General features: G+C 39.8%; 1 protein-coding gene across 1 annotated transcript in view; it reads right to left on the bottom strand.

The window, feature by feature from the left end:
- The window catches only part of LOC124359990 (protein let-756), a 126,484-nt gene that overhangs the window by 61,086 nt on the left and 40,704 nt on the right, over positions 1–24,694 (bottom strand). The gene's annotated exons all lie outside the window — the stretch shown is intronic.

Raw genomic sequence — 24,694 nt, 5'->3', positions numbered from 1 at the left:
TTGTTGATTTCCCGGTCCTCCTTCCAGCCCCTCCCCCCCCTCCTCCAAATTTCCCCCGCCTTCCTCCATTTCCACCACCTCCTCCTGCTTCACCTCCCCCATTCCCGCTTCACCCCTTACTCCCCCCCCCCCCCCTTCCCCCTCCCCCCCCCATTTTCCCTTTCCGCCTCCCCCCCCGACCCGTTCCACTTCCACCCCTTCTCCCCTCCTCCCTCTCTTCCTACCCTTCCTCCCCACCCCCCCCCCCCCTATCCTCCATCCCGTCCTTCCCACCCCCCCTCTTCCCCCTCCCCCCGTCCTTCCCCCCCTCCCTCCTTCCCCTTCATTCCCCCTTCCCATTTTCCCTTCCTCCGTCCCTTCCTTCCTTCCCATTTTCCCCCCCCATTTCTTTCCTTCCTCCCCCTCCGCCTTTTTCCCTCCCCCTTCCCCCATCCCCCCTTCCATCCGTTCCCTTTTCACCCCTTCCTCCCTTTTCCTCCCTTTCCTCTTTCCTCCGTCTCTTCCCTCCCCTCCCTCCTTTCCTTCCCCCCTTCCCCCCCCGTCCTTCCGTCCCCTTCCCCCCCGCCCCCCCTTCCCCCCCTTCCCCTCACTTCCGTCCCGGTCCCCTCCACCCCTTCCTCCCCCCTCCTTCCCTCCCCTCCTACCCCCGCCCATTCCCCGGCCTCCCTCCCGTTCATTTCCCCCCTCCCCTTCCCTTCCCTTCCCCTTCCCCTTCCCCCAACCTTCCTCCTCCCTCCCTTCCCTCACTTCCCCTTCATCTTCCTTCCCTTCCCTCCCTTCCTCCTCCTTCCCTTCCGTCCCCACCCCCCTCCCCACCCCCCCTCCCCTTCCCCACCTTCCTTCCCCCCCTCCCAAATTTCCCTCCTCCCTTCTCCCCCTCCTCCCCACCCCTCCTCCCCCTCCTCCATCCTCCCCTGTCCCCTCCCCCTTCCTTCCCCACTTCCCCCCATTTCCTCACTTTCCCCATTCCCCCCCTTCCTTTCCCTCCACCCCCTCCCATTCCCCCGCCCCCCTCCCCTCCCTTGTTCCCCATTTCCCTCCCCCCCCCCCTTCCCTTCCTCCTCCCCCCTCCCATTCCTCCCCCTCCCTCCCTTCCACCCCCCTTCCTCCTCCCCGTTCCCTTCCGTCCTCCCCCTTCCCCTCCTTCGCTTCCCTCCCCCCCCTCGTTCCTCCTTCCTCCCGTCCTCCTCCCTTCCCCCCCCTCCCCTCCTCCGTCCCCCGTCCCCTTTCCGTCCCTTTCCCCTTCACCCCTCCTTCCCCCGTTCCCCCCCCCCATCCGTTTCCTTTTCGCCCCCTCCCCTCCCCCCCTTCCGCTCCTCCTTTCCCCCGTCCCTCCCACCCTCACATCCTTCCCGCCCCCCCCCCTCCCCTCCCGCCTCCCCCCTTTCCTTCCTTCCCCCTTCCTTCCCTCCCTTCCCCCCCCCTAATCCCCATTTCCTCCTTTCCTTCCCCCTCCCCCTTCCTCCTCCCTCCCCTTCCTTCCCTCCTTCCCCTTCCCCCCTTCCTCCGTCCCCCCCTTCACCCCTCCTTTCCTCCCCCCTCCATTATTCACCCCCTCCCTTCCTTCCCCTTCCTTTCACCTCCCCCCTCCCCCACCCTCCTTCCCTCCCTCCCCCCAAATTTCCCCCCCCCCTTTCCTTCCCTCCCCCCCCCTTCCTCCACCCTTCCCCTCCTCCACCATTTCCCCCCCCCCCGATCCGATCCAGCTTCCTTCCGCTCCAGCCATCCTTCCTTCCCTCCCTCCCCCCCCCCTTCCCTTCCTCCGCCTTCCATTTCCCCCCTTCCCTCCTCCCCCCCCCCCCCAACCTTCCTCCCTTCCCCCCGTTCCCCCTTGGCTCCCCCCTTCCCTCACTTTCCCCATTCCCCCCCCTTCCCGTTCTGCCCCGATTTTCCCCCCTCCTCCACCCTCCCACCTCTCCCCCCCCCCCTCCCTATCCCCCATTTCCCGTCCCCCCTCACCCTCCCTCCCGTCCCCCCTCCCAGCCCTCTCCCATCCACCCCCTTCCGCTTCCCCCTTCCCGTTCCCTCCCTTCCTCCAACCCCCTCCCGACGCCTCTCCCCTTTCACTCCCCCTCCTCAACCTACGAGCTAGTTGTGGCAGCAAAACGCTATCCCATTTAATAACCATGACCTCTCTGGCTAATATACGGAGGGCTTACAGTGAGTGGCAGCGGTAGGGAATACCGATAATAAAACCAGCAAATTATTTCAAAATGATTTCAAAACTTTAAAAGATCTCTCAAAGAAATAAAGAAGTGTACCACGTGGTTAGAAAATTATTAGAACATTTCAGTTTAACCACACCATTATTCCAAAATAACAACTATTCTAAAGTCATTTACAATTAATTGCAATGTTATATTTCTAAATTTCGAGTAAATTCCAACTTATATGAACGAAGATTGACTTGGATTAGTTCTGTGTGCTTATTACACCATGTGCAACGCCATTACACCTATGAAGCGGAAGTTGGACCCATCATCATAAACGGTATCATAGTAACATATAGAAAAGGTAAAAAAAAAAAAAAAACAAGGAGGGCATACGTCACCGGACATCCAGTGTCCAGATCTCGCGGAACTACCAACTAGCCGCCCACTGTCTACGCAGATGTTGTCATCTCCGTCAACGCAGTCACGATCATCCACAGCCTTCGAGATGGCAGCCCTGTCACAATTTGGTGAGCATGGGAACTTTGGTTTAAATTAAATTAAATTAAATCATTAGCGAAACCTAAGATTAGACTACGTATTATTTTTAGTAAATAGTTGGTTAATAATATGGTTCAACATGTGACTTTGGAAACTAAATGGTGAATGCAGCATTGAGGAGGCCAGTCTTTAAGCATTAAACTTCTTTATTGACAAAACATATTCCGAATTATTTAAATAAGAGAAATTAAAAGGATCACATCCTAGTATTGTTTATTTTTTGCCAAAGCCTCCATGTCAGTCGTCACCTCCGAGGGCAATCTCAGTCCATCATGTTTTTCAGCAGTAAATATAACCAGAAATAACGTGTTGATTAAATTCATTTTGCTTGGAAAATAGGGATATGCCATGATTCTATATTATCTTACCTGTTCAATTGGATTGATAATTCATTAATAATCTGTATACAAAAAGAAAAAAAAAAAAAAAAAAAAAAACCCGAAGAAATATTTAATATAAGTGTAAAAGATATAAAAGCAATAATTGGTTGGAAGTAACTTGATTGCTTGACTTATAAAAAGGGTAAATTGTCGAATTAAACTGAAAACAAAGTGATATCAGTTTAATGTGATAACTATTAGAGTATATAAGTAATAGCACATAGTAAAACATATACACAATACGATTATTTAATATTAATGCAAGCTTATTGAGTCACATTAAAAGTATTGTATGTATTTTATACTTGTAATATCGAGGGCATTGTTAGACTATATGATCCATTGATATCTCAATACTATACTAACCGATTAGTGATTGGTAGCAATTAGGAAATCTGAAAACATTATTGTTTGATTGATCCATTATCGAAAATTGAAAAAAAAAGGGGAAAGTTATTTTACTGAAAAATAGGGAAACTAGTTATTCACATTGTTGCAGTCAACGTCCGTTTAGGGATTATCATATTAGAGCGTTTAAGTTTCTAACTATTGAAATATCACTGATAAACCTAGAGAATTGTATAGCTACTGATATTTCCAAAGAGAAACCAAAATTTTTTTTAAATTATTAACGATGGTCACTGTACACCTAGAAGGGAAAACCGTTGAGTCCAAGTACGCCTTTGATGCCATAGTCGAATAAAGTGAGGTCGCTTCAAGTACCACTAGATGAAACGTTAGGCCAACGCTTCTACCCTCCGCGGTGAACAATAACTAGAAAACATCCTCCGTACCCGATTGGACATGACCCTTGCAGGACAGCAAGCCGTCATTTGAGCTGTCTCCGTATAGGCCCCATTACATGAGAGAAGGCAGATCTAGTCGCCCCCCTTTCTTTTGACAACATCGAAGGAATTGGAGACTCACAATTGGAGTGAAGCTCAAAAACTTCAAGTTTTAAAACTTAAGACTAACAGGCAGTGCTGGTATCACTCTCTTCTCATGCTTTCTATACTCTTTGTTTCTCTTCGCTCTCTCTTGCTTGGCTACGTTTTAGTTGTAATCATTTCTCGTGCTACAGTTTGCAAAGTCAGACGAATAATGTAAAAACTCAACAACTTTAGAAGAAATACAAAAGCTTCTATTTGTTTATGGAAAGAATTTCGGCGATAGGCCTACCAGATCATTACTACATCGAGCCAATTGGCTAGCATACGACAAAACAGAGGAGAAACTTTTGAGCAGTTCTCTGACCGAGTAAAAAGGGTCAGTGATAAAACTCTAAGGAGTATACAAACAAGTACAAGCGCCCAGAACAAACCAAATTCTGAGAGAAGAGGCCGATTAGAAGAGCCAAGGGATGCCTTTGTAAGAGTATAAAATGGTGAAATAGGACGGCAGACCAGGATCAAGTTCCCTAAAACATTCCAGATAAGCTGTAAACCACGGCGATAGCTCTAAACAACTTAGGAAAAAGACCAGCCGAATTTGAGGAGAGACAAGGCGAGTTTTTTGGAACGATTCACCGATACTACGTGTTACACTTTTGTGGGAAACCAGGCCATAACGCCAGAGAATGCCAAACCAGAGCGAGAAGATATTGTAATGATAAATACATGTAAGAAGAAAGTTATCACCAAAGAGAGGATTGTAAGAAGTAAAAGTGAAACAACAACCTATTATTGGTGAAAAATTTTGCCTGAAAACCAGGACACACAGCAAACAATTGTGTGGGGTATGAGAAATACAGCATAGAAGAGGCCGCACTAGAGGAGGAACCTTCAGGAGCAGAGGTAACAGCATGGGAGCGTGGATACAAAGCTTCGAACACGTTAAACCACAACGATGGGAACCCAGCAAGCCGCTGGGAACCTCCAGAAATCAGTTAAATTCTGAACCACAACGGAACTCAGAACCGGCGAAGTTGAATTTCAAAGCATTTGCCACTTTGACACAAGAAAATGTGAGTGCATTAATTGTACAAGGTGCATAGGAGGAAGTGAACGGTCTCATTGTAATACGATACAGGAGCACAAGTATCACTGATCGATAGACAATGGCCTCAAGAACCAGCTAACTCCAACTGAAATCCAAATACGAGGTAATCACTGGTGCTGTTATGAACGTTTGACGGCACTGTTAACAGAGACCTTTCAACTGGGAGTAATGCTCATTGATTTAAAATGTGACTTCGCGAGTAGCAACAGATCTCCCTGAAGATTATATTGCTATCCTAGTATACCCTATGTTTTGAAACGAAAAAAAGGCAGTGATTGACCCTAGAGAATAAGTCACTGAGTATTGGAAACAAGATAAGCATGCAGTTTCCATGAAAGAGAATCCGCTGTAACTCGAAGCAGGAGAAGTGGGCATTTGGCATTGTTCTATGTTTCCCCACAAAACAAGTTCAAACAAACCTTACTATCCACCAAAACAAATCCTGAAGGATAAAGAAATACTTACTTTTAGCGTATAGTCGCAACAAACATCAACGTGCCCAGCCCGTTCAGAAATGCTTATTCAAGAAAAATAAGCAAAAACAAAAAGGATCAAATTGAACAAATGGAAGGAAAAACAGTAAATACAGAACCAGCGTTATAAAAGTTCATGGCATCAATGTCGCTAGAAGCCTTTCAAAAATTGAAAAAAGGAATGTGTTGGACCAAAATCATAAATTATCACCTCCTGAAAATTTAAGTGATCATAGCAATAATACGCCTGCTCATCAGCAAAATTAGAAAGATGCCCCACACAGTGAAAGCAAATAAAGGAGCATGGAAACGAGTAAATCTAACACAAAATAAGGACAAGAGAATTCAATGGAAAACTTGAAGAAAAAAAAAAGCACCTCCCCACTGAAGAGACCAAATAAATTAAAAAATGTTCACCAACGCTACAAGCGGTTTCTAGTTAGCTATAGGGAGGAATAGAGGAAATTTGGGGTGTACTTCTTTAGTTACTCACAAAATCAACACGACCAACCTCCTCCCGATCAATATGAAACCTTACAGAGTGCCACAATCACAGAGAGGTACTCATTCTACATAAATTTGATACAAGAACAATTATGATAAAGGTGTAAATTGTTACCCAGTACTTAATTTCCCCATGGTCACACCGGTAAATCATTGTCCCCAAGAAACAAGGCCTGATGGTACCTATCAGTTATCGTCCTATGTGTAGACTATCGGGAACTCAATAAAATCTTACAGTTTCCTAAATATAATCCCCTTCCAGATATACATTGAAACTTTAGACATGTTAGTAGCAGTCAGTACTTCTTCTCGGCGGCACTGGATCTAATTCAGGTTTCTACAGTTAAAAAAGCACCCTGAAATCAAGAGAAGACGCCTTCAGTACTTCCTGATGTCATTATGAATATTACAACGCATCGCCAATGGGATTGATCAATTTCTCCTTCTTCTGTAATTTCAAACTGTTGCCCACCAAACGGGCCTCACGAAAGATTAAGATTTTTTTTTTTTTTTTTTTTTATTTTCATTTGTTTTTTTTTTTTTTATTTTTTTTTTTTATTTTGTTTTTATTAGGTTATACTACTCTCACAGGTCTGAAAGGAAGCATGTATTGCCCTACATGATGATATCCTAATCTTCAGGTTCGATGTATTGATCCAGGCACGCTAAAGATCTTAGTGAAGTTCAAGAAAGATTTCAAGAGTAAATTTGAGTATCCCAGTTGAAGAAATGCCAAATAGCAAAGTCCTGAAAATTAACTTCCTATGGCCATTGTTTTATCGAGAAGATGGAATCAACCAAACATGTCAGAATAAATTGAAGCTGTCAAAAATTTTTCCAAACCCAAGAATGAAAAGAACTTGTCGTGGATTTATAGGACTATCATGTAGTTACGATAGGAGCAATGTACCGAAATTTGTCCGACAAGTCGATCGCTAAACGCTCTGTGACAAAATTAACAAAAAAGAGACCAAAAGTTTTGAGTGGAAACGAAGAAGCGGGAAATACACTCATTTTGAAAATTGAAGACACATTCCTTGTAGAACTGAACCTTTATTATGTATCCAAATTTCTTTCTCCAAGGAATTCGACGTATTAAGCTCTGATGCAAGTAATAGTTGCAACTCGTCTGGCTCAGTATTAAGACAAGTGATTAATGAGATAGAACAACACCACAATCGCCTATGCGTCAAGCTACAGTTAAAAACCTCTGCTGATCAAATTATACAGTAAAAGAAAAAGAACTATTTAGTAAGCAGTTTGTATGGGCATTAAAGTAATTTCCGACTACCTGTTAAAAACGACGATCATTTCTCCCCTTGTATAACTGATCACCAAACACAGCTGACACCAACACCAGACGCAATACAGATGGCTGCAGTTCGCTGAAAAGATCCTTCAGAGTAGCCTCACCTAGATTGGGCACCTGTAAAATTAGGCACAGAATATGACCTTACACCGGAATTTGATCCATCAACCATGGAAAAAAACTCTAAAACTGGCTGGGTTGTACCTTGAGCAGAATAGTGGGGTGCAAGAATACTGTGGAAAAGTCAATATGGTACTAAACCTAGTAATGAGAGTTGTGTGAAACACTAGGCATTAAAGAATAATCAATGTAAGGATGAAAAGAAGGTCCGGGTAGGTAGAGGAAGGGTGGGGGGGAGGTGGTAAAGTAGTTTTGACAAAAATACCCTCAGTTCTATTCAAAACATGACTCTACCACGGGAAGGAGCGTCAATGTCTATATAAAGAGCGGCAGGTAACACACCACGAGATGAGTCGCTTCAAGGACCAAGACTGGTTATTTAGAGGAGGAGAAGGATATTCGTTTACAACCACCATGATAACCCGACAGCAGGTCATGGAGGTCTCAAGAAGACGATGTTAAGAATCAAGAAAATATTTATATATTGGCCGAAAATGAAATTAGATTATGTCCTCCTATATCAGAGCAAGTGATCCATGCAATAAAAGAATGATTACGGAAAAACTAAAGTCTTACCTTATAGTAAATTTCAAAGAAAGTACAGAATTTGGATCAACTCGGATTTCGTGTTGACATTGTTGGCCCATTACCCCTAACAAGCTCCAAAAACAAATACTTACAGACAGTTATAGATCATTTTACAAGGTACGGAGAAAGTTTTATTGCATTGCCAGACCACAACTGCGCAAAGAAACAATAGCCACGAGCACGTTTGTGAGGCAGAGAGTCATTACGAAGATGAGTACCCTGTAGACTTAATTAATGATACAAGGCACAAATTTCACATCCGAACTAATGAAAAGCACTGTGTGCTCTACTTAAGAATAAAGAAACTTCAACCACCGCAAAACATCCCATGAGCAATAGGGGTAGATACAGAAAGAGTTCAGAGATCCCATACCCCAAAATGGCTAAGTCCAATAATGTCAAACCGAAAGTCAAACAGCAGACTGGGACGAGCCGTCCTACCAATGGTAAATCATGGCTTATAACTCTCAAGTGCATGATTCAACAGGATTTTCTCCTTTTGAGCTAGTCTTTGAAGAGAGATGAAAGACTTTCTTCTCTTCATGTTTTATTTCGTATTATTATTCTCTTCTTTTATTGACTTTCTTTCTCTTTTGTCATTTTTGTTTTGCTTTCCCCTGTCTTTCACCTAGAAGATGAGTCTATTGATCACAGAGAATATGATGGATTACCCTGATTATGTCGAAGATCTTTAAGAGGAAGATGAATGCCGTAAGGAATTTGTCTCAACAATGCCAAGACCATTGCAAGAACCCCCAGCAAAAGAGACAATACACAAGAATTCTAAGCTAAATAAATTAGAAGAGAGGGCCAACGAGTATACCTTCACGTGCCCCAAGTGAAAAAAGGAAGAGTGAAGAAGTATGTCTATACCATGGAAAGGTCCCATAACACTAATTGTCAAGTTATATCAATTTGAATTGTCCGTACTGCCGAATTAAAAGGAAGAATGTAACTGTACATTGAATCGAGTAAAACCTGTCACCGAGTTTAAAGAGATTGCAAGAACAAGAGGAAGTAGCCAAAATGATCCAAAAGCTTGCTCAGGAGCAGAAGAAGAAGAACAGGAAGAAATCATTGAAGAGAACCCGAAGACCATGAAGTTGCATTCAAATAGAGTAGCCTGACAAAAAGAAGAACATGGAACATGAGAGAACCAAGCCAGGAACCGCAGAAGAGCGACCAGGCCCTTTTAGATCCATACGAAGATAGAAAAAACGTGTATAGTACAAAGACTATGAAGATTATTAAATAATAAGGAATGTAAATACATATTGGTTAAGACAGTGAACGTGTAATGCAGGTCGTGTTTATTTAGGTAGTTTAACAGTAAACGGCAATTTAATGATAATTAATGTATTTGTTTGTTATTTGGAAGGATGTTTTATATGATACACTAAAAATTTTCCTCGTTATGAATGTTTATCTTAGCTTTCATGAGTCTGATGTGTAAGTAAAAGATGTTATTTAAGTAACCCCGTACAACTGTAGCATGCAAAATAATACTCCGAATATTGAATGGGGTTGTAATTCGTGGAGTAATAATGTTTGGTCATGACTGTGGAAACGAATGTTTATGAATGGGTAGCAAGGTGTGTTGAATAAAAGCCAAATTAAAGGATCCAAACAATTCAAATGGTGTGATTTGAGTATACACTATAAGGAAAGAAGTTATATCTACGCAGGTTAAAGATAAGAAACATAAGATCAGAGCTGTACGTAAAAAAATAAATTCGAAATAGAGTCAGGATATTCATGAAGTAAACAATTATTAGATTCTAAATGTATGATTTCAGGAAATACTTGTACTCTTTTGTGTCGAGACATGGAAGTGGCAGAGACTGAAATGACACGGGAATCGTATTTCAAGAAACTTCATGACACATTTATTATCCGAGGATGAAAGGAAAGATTGTGTATTAAGATTTAAATATGATAAATAGAGACGAAACATGAGTCCACTTAAGACATTGTGCACAGACTTAGTTTTATTATACGAACACTAGTGTAAATGTGTGGGATGAGGACTTTGCTTTCCGACATATAGTAGAGAATTAAGACCGTGATAGACCAGTATGAATCCGAAAGTCAGTGACTTTATTTAGACTCTCTACCTACAAACCGCTCCAAGCGAGGACTAGTTTGATGCAGAGTAATATGCATTGAAGTGGTTGTTTGGTTGTGCCCACTAGCGAAGATATGGAACAAAGTTAATAGTATAAGTTGAAGAGATAAAAAAAGATTATCGGATCACTGTTGAGATTCAAGAGAAAACCAAATCACCTTAATGAAAGACTGAATTGAAAAGATAGGTATAAAAATACAAAAGCCATATCAGGGGAGATAATGACTAAACTTACCTCATTCAAAAAGCATGTTAATCACTTCACTCCAAGGATTCGAACAAGAAAACATTATGCTACATCGCTCATTAACAAAACATTTAAAATCCTGTCTCAAGTCTAGCACGTCATGTTAAGTCAAACCAAAGATGAAGCAAAGTTAAAGAATTGATCGAGTTTAGGCAAGCTATGAGTAATTAGTAAACACAGTAAATAAGCAGCAAATTACTACCACCTCCATAGAGTTTGAAAACATCTTGCCATGACATAGGAAAAGTCATACCTTCGATCATTTTGCGAACTAATATATATGCCAGTTAATGAAGGCGGACGTATTATGTAATTATCCCCTTTTGCAACAGCTCAACGCTTTAGCCACCAAACTACACAGTAATTAGATTTGAAATCCGTATTACTGGTACCTTTAAAGTTCGCAAAGAACAGACGTCTTGAAACATGTATAATAAAGTAGAAGCTTATTCCCCATTTGGGTAACCAAAACAAACCCCTTCACCCAATTGTGGTTTAAAAAAAATGGAAATGGGTACAAAGTTTAGATTATTTGTTGTGTTCTCCAAAGAAGAGAAACAGTATGTATGGTTGCACCTAACCGATTTTAACAACCCCACTAAAGTCATTAAGAACTAAGATCCAATTTTTTTATTTGTGGGGCCCTAACTCCTATAAATGTTATTTGCATCATAGCGTTAAGTGATTGTAATAATTCGCTCATATTCATGGCTTTAACCTAGTCCACAGAAAAATATGTTCACGAACCTTAACCATAAAATGTAGACTATATCAAACCGTGTATGGATCCAAAACGGCAATGATTAGGATCTATAGTCCTAAAGGGAACCTATAAAGTCCATACTAAGTTAAATGTATGAGGAGTTCATGAATGGTAGAAAACTCAGTTATCTCTCCACCACATCATAGGTTATTTAGATAATTAACTTTAACACAATCTGGAATATTAAAAACAGGCTTACAAGTATTGCGCCTATCTTTGGTAAATATAAGTACTATATTCTCGAGGACTCAAGGGAAATATAAAATAAAAATTTGGGACATTAACCATTTGCCACATCCCAAAGATTTAATCTGTTGCTATCTCTCACAAGAAAATCTAATCTTTAAAAACAGTAGCTTGTTTATTTCTTGAAACGATGCAAAAAGCTCAAGACAAAATCTTAAAGATAGATCACATAGAAACAGACCTTAACAAGCTTTTAAAATGTACACATGTTTTGTACCCTAGTATCCCAAAGAAAGTATAGAAACCAGCCTCCCCACAGAACTATATTTCTACATTATCATATTTTTCAATGTTTATTTTGTTCATTTTGAATAGTGTAACTTTTGCGTATTTTTGATTTACTGCACCAGGAATAGCCAACTCGTGTGCGAGGATGTCCTCAGGTTTCGTTAGAGCGTGCAGCCCCCAACCATTTCGAGGTAGAACATGGAACTCCGCTCGCGAGAAATTATTCAGGAGTCTTTCCTTTGGTTTCAATTCAATACACCAAGCCCGCCTTGAAAGTACGGTATGTGAAATTCAAATTGTGTGTGCTGAACCAGAGTCCCAAGTCAGTAGTATGCAGAAGCCTATATTTGTTAATAAATAGTGGGGACTTTGCCAAGCTCAATGAAAATGTAATGTAGTTTAGGAGGACCTGAATATCTTATAAGTGGACTAGTCAAAGTGTCAAGTAGAATTAAAATTAGGGGTAAGATATTAAGACTTACGCAGGCCAAAATACTATTTGTCCTATTAAGTTTGAAAAAACTGATGTAATGGTATAAAATAAGTTATCCCTATACATTTTTTTTTTTGAAGTATTGTAAATGTTTTGTTATATATCTGAGAATCTAAGATGTATCACATGAAAATTCTGTATGAATCCATCATCCTGAGAAGGGAGAGTGATGTGCGGCGCGCAGCGGCACTACTACTATTTGTAATATAGTAATTTATAGATGGTATTTAGTTAATTTTACACATTGAGTAATTAACCTGGACTAACCCAGTCACCTTTAAAATAACCGCGTAGATGGGTTGAGGTGACTGGCCGTGCTGAGTAATAGTCAAGGGTCACACTCGGGTCAGCACGGGGTCGTGGCAGGTCGATGTTGATGGCTCGGAGGTAGGCGGAGGGTATTGGGCAATGTAGAGTTGTGGAAGTAAGTTAATTTTGGTGGAGTGATATGCGAACATCACCGGTAACAACATATATAGTTTGGGTGCGCCTCACGAGTGTTTTAGTGCAATTTGAATAATAGATTGGCCAACAAAACAAAGGAGAACAACGTGAGTAATTATTTGTTCAAGACCCTATCTCAACACACACCACTATTCATAGAATTTCCCCCTACACGCATAGTGGTGGTGCAGGCAAAAAAACGCTATCCCCTTTTTATTAACCAAGAGCCTGGCTCTGGCTAAATATCGGAGGGCTTACAGTTAATACAACAGAACTAGAAGTTTTTAAATTGATGTTGTAATTCAATTATGTAAACTTTTATCTTTCAAAAGTCATTTAATGTACATATGTCCTAGGCAAGTTCTTAGATTCACAAAAAGGCTTGTGGGAATATACTGGTTACGATGTGTTAAAACTTACTATTGACCAGTTTTGTCTAAAAAGAAAATTAATCCCGGCGGAAGCACAGGATCTGAAACCTAAACACAAAAGAGACTTGGAGTAAAGTAGAGAGAGGGCTGTAAACATTGTTTCTCTTTGTCAAAAAAAATGAAGACAGAAGGATATCAAAGGAGGACGAAGATTTAGAGGCACTAATGAGCCCAACGCGCCGACGGCTGTAAATCATGGGTCAATGTACGAGTTCACCGGTAAACTGCAACGTCGCGACGTCCATCGGTGCTACCCTGGTGTAGAGCTGGGCCAGAAGTGCATCTTCGAGTCGCTATTTGTAAACTGGTTTAAGTGCTGTTGGGTCTAACTTTGTTTTATAGACGAGGGGAAGAGGTAAATGGTGCCAGTTTGAGTAAATGGGACAATAGCCTTGTCTTCGTACGGTCGCAATTTAAATAGATTTATCTCCTGTTCTACTTAGTATGATACCCTCCAGTACCTAAAGGGTCCTTTCTTTATCAACGGGATTTACAATAAAACTAGACGTTTTTACCGAAAAACTGTCCATGTCGCTTGCATATTGTCATGACCCTCTCCAGGAATAGAACCTGTGACATTTCGGTTAGACCCCTACCCTACGGTGAAGGTTATTGGTGAAGACGTGAGAATATTTGGTGAGTACCCACACCGTATGGCCTGTACCGGTATCACCACCGAGTATTTTTTCTCCCCTCCAAATTACAGTGAGCCACTTTCCCCTATTGGACATCATCGAATGCAAAAAGATTGTATCATCTTGGTGGACATATTTCTTGAATTACCAAACGTTCTGAAAGTGATCTGCAATGAAATCGACGTCCAAAATAGGGTTAGAAGAAAACTCCGGAGATTTCTCAGCTCGGATGATTACTTTAATTATCTAAAGTCTCAAGTACGGTAGTGATATTATGTTCACATTTGTTGCCAATGTGAACATAATTATAAGTTTTTGCGATGATAATGTTCAACTGTGGAATATCAATGCTAATTTCATGCATTTTACGAGTACGAGTAGAAATAAAGAAGTTCTATTGGTCTCAGGCATTCTTTAAAATCTTGCATCATAAAAAACAAGGTTCACTATGATTTTCCTGCCCTCGTCAAGGTGGCGTGCCACTTCTTTATACTGCAGGATATTACGAGTGATAATGGAGATAAAAGACTTGTATACCACAAAGATCATTGGCGATTTCGCTAGCCACAGTGCGGAAGGCGAAAGCGTCTGCTGTGGTTTTGACACGGTTGGTTTACTGCCACTAAATCACTAAAAGCTGTAAAATATGTTTACTCAGTTTACGGGCGACTGCCGACCGATGGAACGAATCAATTGTTAAATCTTGCATTTTTAAACTGCAATCTCGGATCTTGCAGAGCGAGACGGCGCGGGGTCGCTTCTTGCCGGAATATTGGCCAGACATACCGTCTTGTACGTTGCTCTCTCTTTATTTGTAATACTAAACCAGGTATTATGTAGTACAGTGCGCGCCAACTAGGGTGAGTGTGAACATTCTCAGTATAATGTGGTAGACTGCGCGCCAACTAGAGTGACGGACGATATTCAAGTTTCATCTAATAGTGTCATTTAGTAAAAAAATCAAATCATATGTTTCAACCATATATAGTAATCTTTAAAATTTATTCGGTAAGGCAAAAATATTTTGAATATAAACTTCATTATTGGTTGATTATTATTAATTTCAAAACAAACAAATATATTATCCTTAATTATTTCTTAGTAGTTACACCAAGAAACGTCATTGTATATGATTTATAATTTAAAGTTTATGATTTTAGAGATATAAGAATATTCAAGAAGAGGGCCAAAATCCACTACTAACCCCAAATATGAAGCATTTTTCTATAAAGTTATTTAACGCTAAAACGATTGCATACATTATTCAACGTTGTTGTTGACCACTAAGAATCAATTTGACTCCGACTGAAGCTACCCGAATCAAACTTCTTATCGCTTTGAAGATAAGGGACTTGCAATTGTTCAGCTGGACTTGAATCTCAAATCTTTTAAGAAGTGCATTTTATCCAATTTGCATAGTTGTATTTATAACATTATATACTTATTTAAGGCACTTGTTTCCATACAGTCTAAACTTTTATTCTGTTTCATAATATGGACCATCTCAAGGGATGTTTTTGTTTTCGAAAACTAAAAATACTTCTAATCTTCTTCAAACAATCATAAAGACTGTTTTTCTCGGTTTACATTACTATTTCAGTAGTAACAGTGGGTCTATCACTGAAAAAGATCTGGGAGCAGTTAACGGAATCTGACCCAATGAGAGTAAAGATTCAAAATCCAATAGGCCTAGAAGACCAGGTCCGTACTCAGGCCGGGTTCTTCGGACAATTATACCGGGGCCCGAATCGGGCCCCGCTACACGTCTATTGGAAGGTACCGTGACGATGGTGGCGGGACAGACGGGGCCCGGCCGAATATCTCTTCCAAGGGCCCGCCAAAGTTAAGTACGGCCCTGTACAAGACTAATGTACACTGTTGTCAAGACGACGACGAAATGTAGGCCAAGTCGTAGTTAAGTACCGTGGTAATGCCCCATTAATAACGCTCATGGGCGTGTATTACTATCATTTCACAACCCAATGACTCCAATAAATCAATCAAGGGATGAACAAAGGTCACTAGTGAACGGGTGTGCGTGCGGGTGTGAGTGTGACCTTGAGATCGGGATTCTACACAGAATCTGGGGGACGCGACAGTATATGCACGTAGTCACTGCTAATGTTATCATCGGGCCATACTCACTGATAACGGTTGTGTGATCGAACCGTGATGGTTTACTTCCGAGCAATGCTGATGTTTTAATCGTAGTGCGGGAATAATATTTTATTGTTTAGCAAATAACCGCTAAGGCATCATTGTTTGCTATTTTATTCTCGAGGTTCTTTACTAATTTGTCAACGCTGCTAAATAAATAACCAATAGATTTTGCAATATTGGTTACTGAGTTCTGTAAAAGCGCAATGAAAAAGTTAGACATGGACCTTGGAATAAGTTCATATTTTTTCTCGATTCAGTGGAACTTTTAATAATTTAATAAACTATATATTTGTAAGCGGAAAATTTTTGACAGATTGGGTAGTAAGAAGGATATATTTATGTTGTTGGATTCATAAAAATAGTCTGATCATATTTATTACTTTCCTTCTCTAGTTGTAGGTCTAAAAACAAACCCATACTTTTCTTCCATTTATACTTTGAATTTCTTTTCGTGTTTGTATTGTTACGGAAACGAGTACCTAAGTCACCGACGTTTAACGTAATTTGAAACTGTCTGGAAACTTAAAAACATAAAAGTAACGAAAAATAACAAAAATTATTCGGTACCCCACGTGCTCATCCCAGCTCAAAATTATAAAACATTTTGGTTTTTATATACATATTTAATGTTATACAAATTTCGTAAAAAAAAAATACTCGATTCTTTTAATTGTGAATTGAATTCGCCATCCATTTAAGCAATGAACTAACTCTGAAGAGCTCTGGTATGGTCACTTTCTCCATCTACTAAGATTCACATGTTTGCGTAGAGAAATCACACAGACACAAGGTTAATGGAAATAATTTAAAGCTTGTTCTTAATCAAGTGTCTTTGTTACAGATTCTTATTTGCGAGTATACTCTAGTTTATCCGCGAGGTTGACGGCGCGGATATTGCGGATAATTCTCACAATTATTAACGTAACAATAATAATATTTTTATTGTATTTCCTCACAATTCAACACTGCATCTTAATCATAAAATCATGTTCAATTAGTAACCACTTAATCTACACATACTCAACTGATACAATGTCAAAGGTACATTGGATACGTTCACTTCCGCAATGTCATACTGACTCCAGATCCACGATCTTTCAGGAATCCAAACTGAATAAAATGATTTGAGACACGTTTTGAACTCTAATCGAATATGGCTTTTAATAAATTACATTTACAATTACAGTATTTAGAAAACATATAAATCGCATTAAAAAGTCATTTTATTGTTATTTTTATTGAACAATTTTTACCGCGGATTCCACGGATAATACGTAAAGCGGATAATCCGGTTCCGGATAATCGAGAGTTTACTTTATCACCAATAGCTACGCAGTGTGTCAAAGATACATTGGATAAATCCGCAACAATCACACTGACCCCTGATCCAGCATCTTCCAGGAATTCAAGCGGATAAACCGACCACGGATAATCGAGAGCTCACTGTATCCTTATTGGCTACTTAGTGTTGACGGTCGACCGCCGTGAGTCTCTCAACCCCTGACAATCCCGAGTGAATGTAACTGGAGCTAATCTGAGCAGTTAGTGTATACGGATAATACGCAAAGAGGATAAACCGACCACGGATAATCGAGAGTTCACTGTATCCTCATTGGTTACTTAGTGCGTTACGGTGACCGCCATGAGTCTCTCAACTCCTGACAATCCCGTGTGAATGTAACTGGAGCCAATCTGAGCAGCTGATGTGCCCTTTGTGGCCACAATAATCATGAGCAGCTGCCAGGACCTGACCACGCCCCCGCAGAAACTTCCGCCGGTTTGTGGAAAGTGTCCTGCACTCAATGGCTACAATGTTTAGAAAAACAACCCCTCGATAATGTGGCGGTCCGGATTGTAGGTCATGAGGTTTGGGGACAACTGCAGCAAAACAGCAACAGTGAATGGGGCTGGAATACCAATGAATATTCCCCGAACCAGGACACACCTAATAATCTACGATACTTATTCAATTACAAAAAAACTGACTATAATGAAACAGCTATTTAATATTTTGTCGAATCTATGAGGTAAAAGTTACTAATCCATTGTGCAAACAATCTTCAAGAGAAAACCTGTTCGAACTCAATTAGTAGAATTATTCCTGTAACTATATTATATTCTACTAAACTAGTTTGGATGAAAACTGATTATTTATTAAGTTTTTTTAACATTAAAACAAATTATTATGTCGTCCAAAACATATATATTACATTTTTTTCGGGAGACGAGGTTGGTAAAATGTTGAGTGCGAGTATAAAATACTTTACAGATTGTCAATAATATCAACACAATAATGTACTCGTAGGTTACTGGTACGACACATTTTTACAGTTTATTACAACCCTTCCGTAAACAGGGCAACAATTATTGCTACACACCATTTGTCCATCACACTCGTAATGATACATCAAAATTCGATGGTTCGAATTAGTAATTGTTACGAACATAACTTACAAAAAACATTTCGTATATATTTTTGCCTATAGGCAGTTTTGGCAAAGTAATCGTTTAGATCACATTGCTCTACCCAAAACTTCATTTTTCTCCCCAAAAGTTTTAAGAGCAAATCAAATTTTTAGCAAGCGTGTAGGATAATCAAATTTTTATCCTAGCAGTTAAAAACAATCCTTCCATACTTTGGGATTTCTACATTTACTTTATGTCTCCTTAAACGCTACAGTTACATAGTACACCAGACTAACACTTTTTTAGTTTATCTCATTAGTTTATATTTTACACGTGTTTCGGCAATCGCACGTAATACAATACACCAACAGCGCTCCTTTTAGAGCTGCTTATGTCGGAATGTGATATTGAAAAACGAAAGCCACCCTTGAAAAGATCAAGTTTCACTTGACCTGCGACCTCAGGAGATCTGTTGGATTCTTTAATAGTTTACTATTTCTCTTTGAGATTTAAAGACAGGCGGTCAATAAGGATCAATAAATATATATCGTGTGGCGGGCCCGGGCTGATCCAGGAATGTCCAAGTCTGCGGTCTGGACTTTGATTGTATGGAAATCGCGGACCACACCACCATCGCAGAGTCCCTCACCGCGCTGGCGCTCGCTCAAATTTGGAAATAGTTACACAATACATACTAATTTTATTGGCCGATCAAGAGTTTGTTGTCGTTGTACACCCGTTGATACTATAAATGTCCTGGCGAAAAGTCGTTGGTAAATCATCTATTGTAAGGTTCCCACCCGGGAAGCTGCCTACTCACTGACATTTGCGTAGCGAATCGATATTTATCGTTTGTGTAATATGAACGATGGTACATTATGTTAAAGTTAAATGTAGGCCGTTGCTTTATTTACAATCTATTACAGGTGGTTAATTTAAAACGATAACAGAATGTCGAACATTTTTCATGTGTTACTAGGTTGTGTTACACTAGCTTTCTTTACAAATCTACTGCTCTGATCTTTAATATATTATATTTTCTCAGTATTATTACACAAAGGAATGGTAGGCGAGCTTTGTTGAAGGGTTTTCAAAATTATTACAAAACCTACGGAGTTCTTGTTGTACGCTTTGGCGTATCTTGTGTAAAACAACTTGTACACTTCCTGTCTTCCTTGCGTAGAATTACGGAAGATATACCATAAAATTGCCTGAGAACTCTGTATTGTAGGAAGGGGTAATTCAATTTGAATGCTGAGTTTAGCACCTGATCACCTTCCTCTTATTTCAAAGTCGGGAATCTGACGTTACTAGAGACTGAATACGGAAGTCTGGAGCCAAGTTCATCTGAAGAGATCCAAAAAAAGTTGGCGCCAAAGAAGCTCAAAACGAACCTTTACATCGTTTCGACGTCAGACCCCGAGACTACAAAATAATAATAATATAGTGTAATGATACTAGATGAAGTAGCAGTCTCATTGTCTCATTGTCTCATCCGGTATACAATTGAGTGCACCACGATGTTTCTGACACGAGCGGAGTAACCGACGTTTCTACACATAGCTATGGTAGGAAGGGTTAATTCAACTTTAATGTTTATTATCTGTCAGACCTAAATAATAAAAATTTTCATTTTCATTTGCCCTTAACTTTTACCCTATAATGAATATAATGGATATAACGTAATGTGATCCGAACATAACATCTCGAAAAAAACTTTCTTATGAGCCTAATAACTTTAACAATACGAATGACTTTTTACTGTTTAGTAATAACTTTAGAAAGAGTACAGTTACTAGATTCTAGGCTCTGAGATTACAATAATGTTATATTGTATCGTTAGTAATATTTCGCGCTGCATAGATTTGTCGATTTAGTTAACAAGTTCTTTTGATCTATAGTTGACAATTTGAATCGTTTTATTTATTTAACTATCCCTCTCGTTTGGCGTTGGGAATTTCGGTGAATTCGTAAAAGCTAAAAAATTAACAGATATGACGGAATCTCGAAGGATCCGAGGGAACGTAACTTGAGTCTTTAAGACTTTTCCTTCGGGAATTACGTGCAACTTTGCTACTCTTTGAAATTTTAAACCCAAAACCGATAGAGTTCTCCCTTAAATCAAATGAAACCTATGGACCAAGTCTCAAGGATCTTTCTATCAAAAACCAACGCACAGATGGACAGAAGACGAAATGATTTTACGAAAAGCCTCCGGATCCTTAATAATGGGATACATAAATGGATTTTCGTTTATTGTATCGTTCAGTGGGTCTAATTCGTTGTATCTATATCGAACTCTAGGTGATTAATGTTCAAAACATTAATTCCAGTCGTAGACTTAGTAACTAATCCACCATAAAATACATCGCTAATATACAAATGTTGTGATGTGTTTCAAGGAAGTGAAAAACTAGACTAGATTAATTGAGGGCAATTGAAATTAGAAGACAAAAAATCACAAATTCCCCTTTTATTAAGTGTATTTCAAAGTTAGACGTAACTTCGTAGTTAGGTAAGTACTATCTAAGAGGCAAAATCTATTAGTATTTTAGAAAACCCTCTCACGGAATACTATAACCTACAGGATTGCTCTTCCACAATTTCACATGAGAGGGTCGTATGTTGTAATTACAGGGGATAAACGTTATTTCGAGAAATTACTTCCAAAACATTGCTCACGCTATAGGACAGACAGTCAGACAGTCGAGCCGAGGAGGTTACGCCTGGCAGATAATGGACGGTGGGTTTTTGATGACGGACGGCAGAGGCAGGAGTCAGAGAGCGTCTCCTGGCAACAGCTCAAGAATAAGATCCATTGTTAGTCCCCGTCAGGATTAAACTTTTCGGCGTCACAGTGTTTCTCGGGTTTATGAACACAAGAAGACAAATAGCCACACGTCACCGTCTTCCTAACAAGTACTTTACTTTTTGTATCCATCTTCTGATTCGTATTGTTTTCTCTGTCAAAAGCTCTTTTTGCGGTGAAAATGTTCCGTTGAAGTTGAAAGAAACTTTGGGCAAAGACGGGATTTTAATAGGTCTGAAATTACGGACTTATGGTTGCTTTATTCGTATACTATTGTTAGTCTATTCATATATCTGTAATTCCTTGTTTTGCTGAAGATGTTTTCTAGACTCCCTTCGATACAATTCATGCCTTCATATACATGTATGAATCGTAGTGTGGGATAGGTCTGAAATGACAGACTTATCCGAGATAGGTTCCGTGAATCCTACTGGGATTTTGTCCCTCATAAGATAAATTATAGGTCTGAAATGTGTAGATATTTCTTCTGGTGAAGATTGATTATGCAATAGTTACTTACTTTGGAACAATAGGTGACTTACGAATAATTTGTTAAGGGTTCCTAGATTTAGCATTTAGTTTACATAATTGTTCCTTCTTTTCCCAGGTGAGTAAACGTATCAAAGAAGGAAATGTTAAGGTGAAGTAAGTGAGGAAAAGTTATGATTTTTCCGCAATATGGTCTCCTTGTCTAAAGTTTTACGGCTATTATAATTAAATCAGTGGTATTCGTTTTAGGAATCTTCTATAACTTCATATCACTTGTTAATCTATTATAATGCCATTTTAAAGATAGCCTGTCTCTGCTGTGGAACTTTTGTAAGCCAATACTGAACAAAAAATAATTTTGAAAAGGAAACATAAGTATTAATAGCGATTTTCTGCCAATTTCTTTTTTTATCAAAAGCATCTGGTGGATCTACTGTATAAAATAGTCAATGTCTATAAATAACGATGAAATCAATGAAAGATTTAAGACACAATCACAACTCGACTCGGAGCCCCAGAGCTCCTGGGATCTCGGAAATCAGCTCTTCTCAAATTTCATCCATTAGCGGTATTAAGCTCCTCCGAGTAACGGGTAAATAAATCAAAGTGAGAGGTCGATTTAAATCCGTTTATACGATCCGTCTGGAAAACGCCGGTACCGTTAACGGTAAAAGCAATGTTGGAAGATAAGAGATACAGAATCAATTGACAACTGAAACTATTTAAACCGAGCCAGTCCACATTCGAGAATTCCTCATCCGTATCGGAAGGTCCTGTCAGGATCACTCGGTGGGTTATATCATGGAGTGCGGTACCTCCTCTAGCGGCTCGTGACTACTCATCTATTAGTCCAACAGTCGATAGACACTCGAGATAACAATAGGTAGACACGCCGTCTCTAGTCTCTAGTGTTCTCCACTTACATAGGAGAGCATCGCTTAAAATTTCATCATTTTGTAAAATTGAACTTAAAACTCGTCAGAGTTAACTCCTTGACAAGACATCTTGTGTTCCTCAAAACGAGTAGTAAATTTCAAATATAGCATTATATGTGACTAATGTTGATAAAACAATATAAACGCTTGCATTTGTCATAGGCAAAGTGTTATGGTTTGCAGGATTTGGAAATGTTTGGCCCCGTGTCGATGAGTTGTATGGTTTCGATCAGTATGGTTTGTGGATAACGAACGTATTATCCACAGAAAAATTAGACTGTCTGAAAAATGGATTTATAATAGCTGATTAACAGATGATACAAAGTTATAGCAGATTCCTAAAACGAATACCACTCATTTAATTTGGAAAGCCGTAAAACTTCAGCAAAAGGAACCATATTGAGAGAACATCGTAACATTTCCTCTCTTCCTTCGCCTCAACATAATGTCTTTCTTTGATACGCCTACCCCCGCAGGAAAAGAAGGAACAATTAGGTACACTAAATGTTAAAGCTGGGAACTGTTAACATTTTTTTTCAAATTCAAATGAAACGAATTATTGCTTCAAATTACTAACTATTATAGGAAGTCTAGAATCAATATGCACCAGAAGAAATATCTACACATTTCAGACCTATACTTTATCTTACAAAGGACAAAACTCTAGTTTCACGGAACCTATCCCAGATAGATCTGTCATTTCAGACCTATTCCACACTACAATTCATATATGAAGGCATCCATCGAAGGAAGTCTAGAAAATATCTTTAGTAAAATAAGGAATTACAAATATATGAGTGGGCTAACAACAGTATACGAATAAAGCAACCTACATAATACCTCCAGCAAATATATCCAAGTGCTCACGCCAATTAAACAACATATTCTAGCCTCATAGACCATTGCTCAATACGGTCTAAAAATGCAACTAGAAATAGAAGGATATAAGTATTCCAGGCCCCAATCTTACAATATATTTCTACAAATCATTCTACAAGGAAGACTAGATAATAGCTTCGGCCAAGATAGGATCTACAGATCTCAGACATACACAACATATTTTATAAATATTATAAACTACTCTCCAGGGAATTCAAGATAGGATATTCAGGAAAATGTTGATGTACAGATGTTAGGTAGATTCAACCTAAGGACGATTGCATATCTTTAGCAAAAAGAAGGATCTACAGGTTTCATGCCAATCCAGCATATACTGAGCAAATAAAGAGATTCTTTCTGTCTATGACAGTGTGGGCAGTGCCTTTAACAACAACAAAATGCTAAAGTTACAGCTCCCAAGCATACTCAACAATAGATTGTGCAAATATAGACCATTGTTATATGTAGAGCAATATAAGCCAGTGCTTCATACCAGTTGAAGATTCTACATGTTTCAATACACATTGACAGTACTTTAGAGTTATACAGACCATTCCCCCCAAGGCATTCTGGCCAATAACTTCAGGAAAAGAATAATATGCGGGTCTTGGGGATCTCGGATCGACCCAACAATAGGTTGTACACATATAGACCACTCTCCAAGACAGTCTGGTCAATACCTTCAGGAAAAGAATAATATGCGGGTCTTGGGTGGATCTAACAATAGGTTGTACAAAGAATAATATGGTAGTCTTGGGTGGACCCAACAATAGGTTGTACACATATAGACCACTCTCCAAGACAGTTTGGTCAATACCTTCAGGAAAAGACTAATATGCGGGTCTTGGGTGGACCCAACAATAGGTTGTACACATATAGACCACTCTCCAAGACAGTCGGGAAACCGCCAGCTGACGGATTGGTATGGGCCGCGGTGGCACGCGTGATACGTGCATCCACTGCAGATCTCCGCACGTGGACACACATTAATATTGCCACACCTGACGATCCATTATATGGATATGGCTGTGGTTTTTGCTCGACAGCGGTCCTGGACTCTCGAAGGCCGCGGTCCATCTGACATACTCGACCGCAAGAAACATGTCCGCCTCAGTCCATCCATGTAGATGACTAATTTAGGAGATAAACTTGGCGGCTCAAACTAAGCGTAAGGATGCGCAAGAAACCCAAGAACAAAATACCAAATGGATTTTGATTTTTGATAGTGTTTTTGAACAAAATCTTTTTAATTTCCGCCACGCAATATATCATTACAAAAAAATATGTTCTTTTTGCAGGATCCCAGCGTGGGGAGTTTTTA

This window comes from Homalodisca vitripennis, chromosome 4 (assembly GCF_021130785.1).
Source record: "Homalodisca vitripennis isolate AUS2020 chromosome 4, UT_GWSS_2.1, whole genome shotgun sequence".
In the NCBI taxonomy this organism is placed as follows: Eukaryota; Metazoa; Arthropoda; class Insecta; order Hemiptera; family Cicadellidae; genus Homalodisca; species Homalodisca vitripennis.
The sequence above is the reverse complement of the archived record's forward strand: the minus strand, read 5'-3'. Positions and strand labels throughout refer to the sequence as shown.